This window comes from Pinus tabuliformis, chromosome 3_2, assembly GCF_031772625.1.
Source record: "Pinus tabuliformis cultivar Carrire ecotype Pingquan chromosome 3_2, CPIR1, whole genome shotgun sequence".
Taxonomy (NCBI): Eukaryota; Viridiplantae; Streptophyta; class Pinopsida; order Pinales; family Pinaceae; genus Pinus; species Pinus tabuliformis.
The window spans coordinates 656296585-656311248 of NC_142302.1; the positions used below are offsets into that span (position 1 = coordinate 656296585).

Below are 14664 nucleotides of genomic sequence, written 5' to 3' on the forward strand. Positions count from 1 at the left end.
ATCCATAGTTAAAATAAATTAAACTATACCTCTTTAAAATTTCATAAATTCCAATTTGATGAGTGAAAATGTCATAAATTCCAAATCTGATGAGTGAAAAGTTAGATTACATCCTAATAGAAAGTTATATCCTAATAGAAATTCTTGATAGCTACATAAACGCTAACTTCATCAATGAAAGGTCATAAGTCCTTGAAGAGCTATGTACATGAAAGAAAAAATAACTATATACATGAGAGCTAGTGTCAACCGAACATGCCTTTGGAACCCATCTGCTTCATTAAGTTCTGCAACCCTCCCATGCCACCAATCTGCTTCAGCATTTGGAACCCATCTGCTTCATTAAGTTCTGCAACCCTCCCATGCCACCAATCTGCTTCAGCATTTGGGGTAGAAGAGCCTTGCTCATCTGTTGAGCATTCATATTCTTGGACAAGCCACCCTCCTTGGGAATCTTGAGGCCCTTCATCTTGCTCCAAACCTTAGCCAACCGTTTGTATTCTTCCAGCATTGCCATCACTTCCTTAACAGGACGACCAGATCCACGATCCACTCTCACCATTCTCGACTCAGTCATGAACTTGGGATCCAAACTATCAAGCTCTTTATTCGTCATGGAATCCATCATGGTCATGAACCTTCTGATACGCACCTGGCTTTCCTTTTCCATGCCCTTGGGCATTAGTTCCCGACTGAATCCAGGAATCATGGAAAGCATCTCACCAATAGACCCCATTTGAAGAAAGTTCTGGAACTGCTCATACATGGTTCTCAATGTGAATTTGCCCTGAGAAAGTTTCTGCAAAAGATCAGATTCTCCATCCACAGGCACAACTTCCTGAATTTTATTCCTGAAACCAGACCAATCCCCCATGCCCAGAATTCTCTTCACAAATGGCTTCACATCAAAAGCCTCAAAATCTCCCATGTGTTCCCCTGTTCCAAGAAATATAATAGGGCTCTTTGTTGCTGCAACAGCACTGAGTGCACCTCCACCCTTTGCATGCCCATCCATTTTAGCAACAATCACAGCTCCTACAGAAACATTATTCTTGAAAGCCTGTGCCTGATCAAATGCAGCTTGACCGATACTGCTATCCATGACAAATATCACAAGGTCTGGATTTGTTGCTTGGGATATTTGTCTCATTTCCTCAAATAATGCAGCCTCCTGCTTGTGCCTCCCACTGGTATCCACAATTATGAGATCCCTATTTTCTCTCTTAAATCTCTCTACCCCTCCCCTTGCAATTTTTACAGGATCTTGTTCTGTATGGCTTCCATAGAAGGGAATGTTGACCCTAGTGGTATTCTGTTTGAGCTGATCAAAAGCACCAGCCCTAAATGTATCTGCACAGACCAGGGCTGGCTTCCAACCCTTCTTTTGATAATACTGTGCATACTTTGTACATGTAGTAGTTTTGCCAGAGCCCTGTAACCCTACAAACATGACAATACTGGTTTGCTTTTTGTTTGGGGAATAAGCAGGTTTTCCAGGGTCCAGCATTCTGCACAATTCATCAAAAATAGCCTGTTGAATGATCTTTCGTTTATTGTGACCAGCAGCCACACCCTGTAAATTGACAATCTTTTTTATGTTGCTCTGCATTTTGCGGACAATTTTGAATTGGACATCGGCCTGTAGTAGAGCTCTTGATATCTCGTTCAGGCAGCTATTGAAGACTGTTTCGTCAATAATGGTGGCATTGCTCATGCACTGGATGGCACGGGAGATACTCCCGCCTAGCTCTGCCAACACCATTCTTGTTGAAACCCAACCTGCTGGAACGTATTTGAGATTTTCAATTATAGTTCTGAGGGCAAAATAAAAAAGTACACCGAGAACCGAAGCTGGAATCCACTGGTTATCGTCAGACTACAAACGAAAATTGTCCAACGCTCCTGCCGCTCTCCCGCTCGGTCTTGATTATGAACGCCCTTGTAACTTTCCTAACTCTTATTTATTTACTTAATAGAAAGCTTGTAGGGCTTTTTTAGGAAATATCATAATCTATCAGATCGGCGAAGAAAATTTAATCGTGATATGTTTATAATCATATTACTTTTATTTGATTGAAATTATTATATCTAGTAATAGTAACTCTATGTTATTATTATTATCTATTGCATGTAGAGGTGTTTTTAAATTGATCTATTGCACTTAAATATGTTTTTAAGTCAATTTGAAAATTAAAAATAACAAAAATTAATAATTCAATTTTATTGAATTTGTAGCAATATTTTTATTTTTATTTAAAATATTACACTGAAATGTATGCTTCTACATAATCTATAATTACAATATCCATAAATATAATTATTACAAAATATCTATAATTATTTTTAATAATCATGATTTCTATTTATAGTCAAATATTAGGTTTAAATTAAATATAAATTATGATTGTAAATTAAATTAAATTTTATCATATAAATATAACCGTTTATTAAAATTTTATATATATAATAAGACATAGTCTAACTTAAAGGTGAAATGATTTTTTCATAAAAAAATTTCTTTTTAATTTTAACTAAAATCTGGCAGAGTTTTCTTTTTTCCTTTTTCTTTTTCTCTTCAATGAATCGAGGATTTCTAATAATTCATAACAAGGTTACATCGTGAGGAGCTCGATACTAGCCTACTTCTAGTAGCCTCATTCCCACAAGACTTATTGGCTAGAAGATAATGAAAAAACCACATTGATAATAAACAACATTAAACCCAAAGACCATATGCAGATTGCCCCAAAAAACCCAAAAAAAAAACCCAAAACCAAAATACAACCAATCTTCATCCGAACACAACAAGATTACGGAACACCTAGTGCGTCTTGACTATTTCCTAGAGGTGGAGAAGTGAGAAATCCCTTGTGAATATGTGATTCCACGTGTGCCAACCTGCCCTCTAGTCCATCCACCCCTCACTTGGAGTCTTCTTTGTCCTTGACACAAAGATACTAGTTTATCAATCATGTGTCATTAATTGTGTTGTAATGCATTCATGAAAGCAACGATTTCATTCTGGTCATCATGTGGGTCACAAGCGAGTTGCTCTAGAATGGTCATGACCTGTTGAAGTTTGTGTTCCAGTGCATCAAATAGAAATGGCAAGTTAATTACACTTGGGGATGGAGGTGGTTGTTGGTCTACCTCCTCCCCGTAATCTCAAACTTTTGCCCGATGGTCTACTCCTTGGGTGCAAGGTCCCATGCCTTTGCAGGCATGACTTTGCTGGCGATGCATGGATCGTGGAAGGTTTGTAAGAGGTCGCAAATTCCACACCCACACTCAAAGAAACTAACGCCCTCAAGTCCCAAGCAAGGGTACCAAGAAAAGTTACAGAATTGCACACTGTAATAGAGATGACACCCAGTCGCTTCCAATAGTAGCGAAACCCAGAGTTGTAAGTGACTCACAAGCCTAGCATAAAGAGGAGAAAACCCATAAAAAACACCATTACCTCCACGATTGACCACAAGAAGAGAAAACCAGATAGAAACCAGGAGGGGCCAACCCTCAATGAACATAGACTCATATACTACTACCCCAAGCCAAATACTTGTTTTGCTAAGCAAATTAACGATCCTGACAAGGGAAAAAAGACATGCAAACCTAAAGACTATGGAGAAGAATTTAACCAACAAATTCAAAGATGAAAATTCATGCACATATTCCATATAACCACTAGCTCCATTTATTGGATGTTTTGCCCTAAATCCCCACTCTTGTTGAATGTCTGAGCAAACCGCTGCAAGCTAGGGTCCCAAGTTGTTCTATGCTGCATTGTGACCAAAATAAGGGATGAGCTTCCAAGGTCAAAAATAGTAACTAATCGAATTATTGCTATTTGGGGAGCCAGGGATGGTAAGGATAACAAGCCACCTTGCACTCTTATAGAGACATTCCCTACCAGCTTCTCTTCACCCTTTACCATGGTAAAATAATGACTTTGCCACCCTTCAAGAACCCTCCATTCTCGCGTACCATGTGAGGGTGTTAAGTACTCATCATGTTAGTTCATACCACTTGGGCAAATGCCCCTCCCCATCCTTCACTTAAAACAGAGGTCACCCTCAGGGGGAAAAATCCAACATAGACTTCTAAAAATTTGAATTTAAGTTGTGTAATCTATAGAATTCAAGTGCCTCGTGAGTTTTTCATTATGCTAAATCCATTTATGCATTCAAAAATGTATTTTAAACAACAAAAAATCACAATCTTACTTCAAATTGTATTGCTACATTATAATGAAAAAAACTACCTTATCTATAAGTTAAACTACTCCACACACATATATATATAACATTAAAAAATTTAAATTATAAAAAAAAATATACTCAAAGAAAAAATAACAACCTATATGACAATTTACTAAAAACTAACATATATTCATCTCAACTTCAAATTTATCAAATATTCAAAAATACTAAATATAAATCTTCTCACAATTTTTTTTACTCAAACAAATACATACTAGTATCAAAAATTTACATATTGAGAAATTTAATTCTTATCAACTTTAAAATAAATATATATTAATTATATTACTATTACTTTAATATTATAATAATCATACTATTATCATTATTATATTTTATTAATATTTATTAAAAATACTATCTTTATTAATATTTTATATTAATGGTTTATTATTAGCTGTATCTATTGAATTTATCTCATATATTATATCTTCATTCTTAAAGATTATAGTGTTCACTCATTTGATATTTCTATCATTTTGTATTTCTCTTATTTTTTTCCCTTTTTTATTAGGTTTTTTTATTCTTCCATTTGTCAACGTTATTTATTTTTTTAAACTTTCCCCACTATAAATTTATTTATTTGGTTTTTATATTTTGTTAGTTGTTTGAAGATGAATCTCACATTGGACTAGAAGACATTGATCGGAAAATTTCAGATTATTGATTTTTTTTATCAATATTGAAAATTAATTTAAGTTTAATGGTATATTTTTTGAAATTAATTTTAATTAAAATTATTAAAATTGTAGGTTTAAATTTTAATTAAAATTATGTATTTTAGTTTTTATTAAGACATTAAATCTATTTATGTATTTATAATACAATTTAAACAATAAAAAATTATATCACCAAATTTAACAAACATATATATATATATATATATATATTTAAGTATTTAAAGGTACAAAAGTGTATTTAGTATTTGTTATAGAGTAATAATAATGGGATGTAAGTAAAATTTGTGAAAAGTTAAATTTAATTTGGAAAATATAAAAAGTATGATTTTAAAAAGAGTAGGTATTGTTTTTTATAAATCATTATATATTAGTAAGATTGTGATTTCTGGTTATTTAAAATACACTTTTGAATGTATAAATAGAGTTAACACCTTAAAAACTGGTAAAACAATCAATTTATGCAAATTAAACAGCTTAAAGATATTACTTTTAAAAATCTTTAATGGATTTTGATCAAAATTGATTTAAAATTGACGTCGTATTTTATTATTTTCACTTAATAAATATATAATTGTATTTATAATGTATGTTATTTATAATTTTCTTATTTTTTCATTGATAAATGTTGAATTATATTTAAGAAATCATAAAAATGTTGAATAAATAAAATTTGGATAAAACAAAATATAATTTTATTTATCAAAAATAGCCTTTGTAAACTAGTAATTAGAGAATTTTTTCTTGTAGTTTCAAAACAAGAAAAGATGGTTAATGAAATCACTTGGTACAACCCAATTGTCAAAAAAGATAGCGAAAAGGAAGCAAGATTAATCAGTCTTGATTTAACCCTAATGCAAATATTAACCTCTTAAGCAATGGTATTTTTTAGCAACAAGCACACTCTTCTTTTGTATCTCAACGAGCTTGGTGATGTCTTTATAAAACATTACCAAGTCTTCGTGATGGGATTGAAGGTCAGTCAAGAAAGTTCACCATGCCATATACATGGTGTTTTTATTTTTGCACATCAATCTAAATAGTCACAAAGTCCTTAGTGTGCCAATGCATCTTGAAGACTTGCTTTAAAAGGTTGTTCTTTCTAATTGTGTGATTAGGACCCCTAAGAGGGATGCTAGAAGGTTTCCTTTTTAATTCATGTAATATTTCTTCTCTATTCTAGCATCCTTGACATCTTTGCATGCGAATTATTCGTAATGTTTTTCATAGAAGGAAAAGTGTAGCTCATCATTATTAATACGTAAACTACCATGGGTATTTCATTGGAAATTTCATCCCAACAGATCTGACAAAATTAAACAAAAAAATTTGAAATCTATACTATGAAAACTTATTTCGCTTTATATTTATGATTTGTAAATTATTGTTTATTGTGTATGCATGCAATTTATAATTATACAGAAAATAGAGAACAACAAAATTTAAAAAACTCACAAACCACAACTAACACAAGATATATCATGGGAACCCTTTCAGGAGAAAACTCAACTAGAAGGTGAGGCCTCTCTATTCTCTTTCTCTGAATAGAAAATGGATGTTAGTACAAAGAAGTAAGGCCCATGGCCTGTGGGCTACCATAGTGCAAAAATTCTCTCTATGTTCCCTCTCCTTATCCCTCTTAGCAACTCTAATCGTCTATGAAACAAAATGCACTAGAAGGGAATGGAACCATTTTTCCTCTTAGTGGCCCGGTTATAACACATCTCAGTAGCCTAATAGTGATTAGGTTTGTCTCCTCCAAATATTAACTAGAGTTAAAATATGGATTCTTTACAGTCTTCTTCATCGTGATCATATGGATAGCCCCTTTTCCATGAATAATGGGAGCTTACATGACATCCTCTCAAATGATGGTAGTCAAAACAAGAAGGTCAACTTTTGAGTGGCATGCTCATTGCATACATATTCTAATTGTGGTCATTCTTGTGACGTTGGAAAGGTATCTATGTGCATAATAGGAAAAAATGTGCCGCACTAACGTAATGAAGTTTTTCCCCCAAAAAATACTATTTGATGCATCAAAAATCTCCCATAAGGTTCAAACCCCAATTTTCCAAATTGGGCCCCAGTAAAAATGGTTGTATGGGTTGATTCGTCCACTTTTCACAGTCTCAAAGCATCACGGTAGATGAAAAATAATATAGTGATCCAATTTTGATCACACTTCCCCATTTTGGGGGCTTTTTTGTCCCCAAAAGCTTCTACTAAATGAGGTGAGGAACTTTTTCCTTCCACCTCTCTGATGTACCATGTAGCGTTGCATGGAACTTGTCCTTTCAACCCAATCTACCAAAGGTCATGCTACCATGTCTTGTAGTTGTAGACCTCTTCTACAAAACTGTATTCGATGTCAAATATTTTTGAACAACTAGTTACCCAAATCCTCTATAAAAGGTAAGACATGTTCCTCTTCCTAATATAGAATGGAATGCTCTAGAGTTTCAGATTCTCTATATCCACCACTGAGGAAATGTGCATGTATGGGGGTAGACTAAGTCTATAGGTGTTATCTCAAAGGTACCATACCACAAATCCTTGATTTTATTACCAATTCCATGTATGTTATCTTTGTTAAACTATAACCATACTCTGTTTCCCACCTTGTATTAATTTCCTATTCTATGTTGCTCATGCCTAACCTTTTGTACATGTATATGGATTTTATAGATCTTCTAGAAAGAAAATCCTTATCTTAATGCCTCCCCTGTAAGATCCTCCCTCACTCCTCTTTATTTCTTATATGCAATATTCAAAGGTGAAGGTGCTAAATATCCAAAACAAGTTTCAAATGGGGACTTATCAATAGAAGTTTGGATTTCCCTAAGAGTGTTGTATATATACCATATTTTAATTCCAAGTCTTCTAATCATTTGATTGTAACCCCTCAAAAGTTGCACCAATTTCATGTTGACTATTTCTGTTATCCCATCTATATATATTGATGGAATGTTGTAGACCTCTTTATCTCCATGTGCATCTTCTCCCAAAATGCACTAAGAAATATTTTGTCCCCACCTAAAATGATGCTTCTCGGTATCCCAAAGTACACCAAGACTTGTCCAATGAACAAGTTGGTTGCTTCTTTCCAACTAATGGGATTTCTACAGGGCATCAAAACACACATCTTACTGAGCCTGTTAACTACTATGAGTAATTAGTCATGTCCTTTCCTAGTTTTTGGTAAACCTCCCACAAAATCCATGGAATTTCTTTTCCAAGGACGAGTGGGTATAGGTAAGGGATGACATAGGCATTGTTTCTTGTTACTAGGCTTACCAGTACAAAGTATGCATCCTCTTATGAACCTAGCTACTTGCTTTTGCATCTTGGGCCAATACACATACCTATGTAAGTTGGCCAATGTCTTACCTACACAAAGGTGCCCTGCAACCTTCGAGGAGTGAACTTCTCTAATCAGCTATAATTATCACCTTTAGGAACACATAATGTATTTAACCTATAGAGTAACCCATCCTAGAGATGATAGTCAATGGTTCCAGTACCATCTTGCACATAAATCTAGCTTTAAAATTACTTAAACTGTTAGGGTCCCACCCTAACCCCCTTATTTATGTAGTAGGATCGAGTCATAAGTATAGTCAAGTAAAGAGTCAATAAAGCCCATATTAATAATTGTAAGTGGTTAACCCACATTTAATGATGGGACCACAGTTAGTTGCAAATGACCCATGGTATTAGATAGATGGTATTAATAAGAACCATGGTATTGCTCCATGGTATTGCATGTATGAATCATATATAAAGGATAGAGACTCCCTACGAGGAGTATCGTCTCTTATTTTATAATCGAGCTCTGCTCTTTTGGAGGTTTCCCCCTCGAAGAGGCAAGTGAACATTGCTTTCTGAATAATAAAATACTTGTTGTTGTTTCTCACTGTTCTATGTTCTGTGGATATTTCTTCGCATATTTGGTATTCTGGTATCGTCTTGCAGGTTAAGAGCATAACAAGTGGTATCAGAGCACTTTCCAGTGCCAGTGGGATCTCCATTTCTTAGCAATTTTTTTTTTTGGCCAAAGACGTGTTCTGACATCTTTAAACCATGGGATCTGTCGTTGAGCGCATAAACCTATGGATTTGGAGAGGCATGCACGCAGGAAATACAAGAGGTGGTCACGCTTGTTGGACTCCCTTGTAACCCCTGTGGGTACCCCTTCGAGTAGTAGCGCATTAGATATAACCGCGCACAGATCGTCTTCCAAGTACCCTCTGGGTATATCGGAAGCCCCCTAGCTCCTTTGAAACCTTGCCATAGATAAACCGTCAGCCGTCTTGCTGCTACATTACACCAAGAATAGCACTCGAAGAGATTAATCGCCCGTACGATAGGGTAGTCGGGTTGTACGGCTAAGGGTACAATTGATCGTCCTTAGTTAGCACCTTGAAACATTGGGTCGTGTACTACTGTCAGACCCTTATGTATATTGCGATTTGTAGCACCTGACACTCCTCGAGACCATAGTTCACTTCTCTATCTTGGGATCACGCATAATATCTGCTAGATCAGATCTCGCAAGTGAGGGTTTTACAGCAGTAGCAGCAATCAGTCCCGCCATTTAGATTTATCAGCACAACCATTCAGATCTCTCAGATCCATAAGATCTTCCATCCAGATTTGAGTAAAGTCTGATACCCCCTAGAGCACTTATTGGTGACTTAGCCCATAAGAATCAGGACGACGAGCTGAGCAAGGTGGTACCATTCAATTGTTAGTGCCAAAAAAAATTCGGGTAGTCCCAAATTTCAAGTACATCGGATCGGTGCATGGTAGAAACTAGAGCTCAAGCTATGGCCAATGAGAATATCAATAAACTTGAACAAACCTTGAAAGACATCCAAGACCAGCTGCTGAAAATAACTACAACACCCTCAAAGGGCAAGGAGGAAGCCCACGAAGAGGCGTATATTGGCAATGAACATAGTGAGGGTGAGTCTAGCCACTCTCTTCACCTCTGGGGCACCCACCAACAATCCCGTCCGTGACCTCCCAAGCTGGATATGCAAAAATTTGATGGCTCTCACCCGACAGCATGGATAACACAAATGGAGCAATATTTCAATTTGAATTACATCTTGGATAATGAAACGTAGCTTATGGTGGGGAGCATGTACTTGGACAATGAAAGATGGCAACGGTGGTAATGGCATCAACGTTTCAATGGAAGGCCCTTGACTTGGGACACATTCAAAAAAGCTCTTATGGAGCGCTTTGACCATGACTCTACTTTTTTGGGACGTCTCACTAAGCTCTGATAGATTGGCACAGTGGATGAATATATTAAAGCCTTTGAAGCCTTAGCTTTCCGCACTATGGGTCTCCAAGATGAGTTCTACATGAAATTTTTTATCAGTGGTCTTAAAGAGGCCATACAAGCTCACGTCCAATTGCACCACCCTCCCACATGGACGGAGGCTTACAAGGTAGCTTGTAAAGTTGAATGTGCATTAGTGGCTCAGTCCAATCGCCCAAATTTCAGCTCCAAGGGTCGCCCCCCACAGGCTCCTAGCACTACTCAAACACTTAAGGTTCAAAAGGTGTCACCTGCAGAAATGGCAGAAAAAAGAATGCAAGGATTATGTTACTACTGTGATAAAAAATACTCCCCTGGTCATAAATGCAAGGAGCCCAAATTATTTCAAATTGATGCTATTGATCACAACTCATGAGAGGAAGCCCCACCACTTGAGGAACCAGAGGAGGAAGAAGAGACAACTAGAAGGACCATGTCCCTGAAGAACCAGTTATTTCACTGCATGCTTCGGTAGGGATTTCTTCGCCTTAAACTCTCAAAATCAGAGGCTTTATTAAGCATCGCCCAGTGGTAGTCTTGATTGATAGTGGAAGTACACATAATTTTATACATAAAAGAGTCGCGGAAGCAGTGCATTGTTTTGTACAAGCAATTTCTAACTTCCAAGGCCAAATTGCAGATGGGGCAACAATGAAATGTGACGGCCGCTGTGAAAATGTCAAACTTCAAATGGGGGATTATCAGTTAAAGACCCACGTGTTTGCCATCCACATGGGAGGGTGTGACATTGTCCTGGGTGCTGAATGGCTTCGCACATTGGGCCCAATCACAATGGATTTCCAGGAGTTATATATGAGCTTTAAGCATAACAACCACACACATACCCTCCACAGACTCCAGGCGGGAGCTCCCTCTATCATTAGCTCACATAGGATGGAAAAACTGTTAAAAAAGGGCCATCATGGAGTTATAGCTCAACTTAATGCCATCCAGGCTGTCGAACCCCATTCTCTTTCAATTCATCCTGAGATGCAACAGATCTTAAATAACCATCTGCCAGTCTTTGACAAGCCTCATGAGCTTCCACCCTTAAGAGGGGAACATGATCATAGCATCACTTTGGTCCCAGGGGCCCAACCACCAAATGTGCGCCCATATAGATACCCATTCGCCCAAAATAATGAAATAGAAAAAATAATCAAGGAACTTTTGGAAGTAGGTGTCATTCGTCCTAGCATTAGTACTTATTCATCACTGGTGGTCATGGTGCTCAAGAAAGATGGGAAATGGCGTATGTGTCCAGACTTCAGGGCCCCCAATAAGTTGACAGTCAAAGATAAATTTCCCATCCCAGTTGTTGATGATTTGCTGGATGAACTAAATGGGGCTCAATTATTCACTAAGCTTGATCTTCGTTCAGGTTACCACCAAATTCATGTGACAGAAGTCGACATTCCAAAGACTGCTTTCTAAATTCATGAAGGCCATTATGAGCTTCTAGTCATGCCATTTGGTCTTTGTAATGCCCCATCTATTTTTCAGAGCCTTATGGATCACCTGCTCAAACCATATCTCAGAAAATTTGTCCTTTTTTTCTTTGATGACATCCTCATCTACAGTCACACTTGGGCCACACATCTTTAGCATGTAGATCAGCTCTTGCATGTGCTCTGTGAGAATAAATTATTTGTTAAGATGTCCAAGCGTTCTTTTGGCATGGAAGAAGTTGAGTATTTGGGCCACATTATGGGCGTGAAGGTGTCAGGGTGGACCCCAAAAAGATCCAGGCAATGCAGGAATGGCCTTAACCTAAGACTTTGAAGAGCGTGAGAGGATTTTTTGGTCTCACAAGCTACTATCGCAAATTTACCTTCACAAGCCAACAACTAAGTGGGAAGAATTTGGGACAATCTACCTATGAGAAGGAGATGATGGCCATCTTACATGAAGTAGATACCTGGCGACCTTACTTGTTGGGGCAACGCTTCCAAATCTACACAGACCATCAAAGCCTTAAACATTTTTTGGAGAAATGCCTATCCTCACCACAAGAAAATAAATGGCTCACCAAAATGCTGGGATATGATTATGAGATAATTTACAAGAAAGGGCGCGAAAATATTGTAGCAGATGCATTATCTCACCAATTTGAGGACGAAAGTACCCTGCTCGCAATTTCCCTTCCCATTCCAGAATGGATTGAAGAGGCTCGCAGGGAATGGTTTTCACATCCCCGGCTCTCCCAACTCATTACTCAATTGCAGGCGGATCCAAATTCCACCAAGGGCTACTCGTAGCAGGATGATATTCTGCGCTACAAGGACTGAGTCATACTATCACCAACATCCACCCTCAAAAGCAGCATTTTGGCGGAGTTGCACTTATCCCCCACTGTAGGACATTCAGGCTTTTAGAAGACATATGCTCGCACTCGAAGATCATTCTTTTGGACAGGAATGAAAAAGGACATTCTTACTTTTGTAGCAGAATGCAACGTTTGTTAGCGCCACAAAGGAGAGACGGTCAAAGCACCAGGCACATTACAACCATTGCCCATTCCAACATCACTATGAACGAAGGTTTCCATGGATTTCATTACAGGCCTTCCAAAGTCGGGAAACAAGTTAGTCATTATGGTGGTGGTGGACAAACTTTCTAAGTATGCACATTTCTGTGCCCTACCACACTCTTTTACACCAAATTTGGTCGCTCAATATTTCATGGATCAGATCTTCAAATTGCATGGCATGCCCACTTCCATTGTGTCTGATCATGACCCAGTCTTCACCAGTAATTTTTGGCAGGAACTCTTTAGGCTACAAGGTACCCAAATAAAGCTAAGTACTTCCTATCATCCACAAACTGATGGTCAAATTGAAGCAGTCAACAAATGTCTGGAAACCTACCTTAGGTGTTTCACTTAAGAAAAGCAACATCTTTGGGTATAGTGGTTATCTCTAGCTGAATGGTGGTATAACACCAACTATCATGCCACCACCAAAATGACTCCATATGAAGCAATTTATGGTCAACTCCCTCCTTCCCCTACTTATATCAAGGGGTGCTCAAAGGTACAAGCAATAGGCAGATCAACATCGATCAAAATGCCAATTTCAAGAATGAGACCAGGTATTTTTGAGGCTGCAACCATATAAGCAAACATCACTCAAAGACAAGGGGTGTCAAAAACTATCTCCAAAATTCTACGGACCGTATCAAGTACTTCAGCGCATTGGGGAAGTGGCCTACAAGCTAGCTTTGCCACCCACTACAAAAATCCATCCAGTTTTTCATGTCTCATTCCTCAAGAAGGTGATTGAGAACAATTGCAGAATTCAAACCAGTCTACCTAAACTAGATGAAGAAGGGTCAATCTGACTCCAATGTGAACAAGTCCTAGACACAAGAGAATGATACCTGCGTGGCCGCATGATCAAGGAAGTCCTCATCAAGTGGAAAGACACGTCTCCAGAAGATGCAATCTAGGAACCAACCACTATTCTTCAGCAGTTTCCACAGCTTCAGCATTGAGGACAAGGCTATTCTTATGGGGGAGGACATGTTAGGGTCCCACCCTAACCCCCTTATTTATGTAGTAGGATCGTGTCATAAGTATAGTTAAGTAAAGAGTCAATAAAACCCATATTAATAATTGTAAGTGGTAAGCCCACATTTAATGACGGGACCACAGTTAGTTGCAAATGGGCCATGGTATTAGATAGATGGTATTAATAAGAACCATGGTATTTCATGTACAAATCAAATATAAAGGATATAGGCTCCCTGCGAGGAGTACCGTGTCTTATTTTGTAATTGAGCTCTGCTCTATTGGAGGTTGCCCCCTCGAAGAGACAAGTGAACATTGCTTTCTGAATAATAAAATACTTGTTGTTGTTTCTCACTATTCTATGTTTTGGGTATATTTCTTCTCATATTTGGTATTCTAGTATCATCTTGCAGGTTAAGAGCATAACATAAACACCTCCTTGAAGTCTTCATCCTCTTAATATGCCTCTTTGCATGCATCATGGGTGAATGGATCCATGTGAATCATAGCTCCCAAAATTGTGAGCTTTGATGTGGATGGCCTTGATATAAATCATACTACTATTATTAATTTTTTACTTTATATATATATATATATATATATTTTTTTTTTTAATTGGTTATATTTTTTATATTCTATTTTCATTTTTATTTTATATTTTTTTAAGAACACCCTCACTTTTTATTTTTATATATTCTTATTTATTTATCCTTTTTATTATTTATTTATTTTATAATTTATTTAGTTTAGTTGGTTTATAATATTATATATATAATTTTCCCAAATATAGTCGTTTTCCTCTAACTATTAGGTTGACCTATCTTCTTATTTAACCTTCCTCCGAGATCTGTCTCTTCATCTTGTCCTAAAGATGAACCACATTAGCTG

General features: G+C 37.0%; 1 pseudogene; it reads right to left on the reverse strand.

Moving 5' to 3' along the window:
• Positions 1-316: 316 nt before the first annotated feature.
• On the reverse strand, positions 317-1762 carry LOC149182370 (signal recognition particle subunit SRP54 2 pseudogene; annotated as a pseudogene).
• Between the last annotated feature and the right edge of the window lie 12902 nt (positions 1763-14664).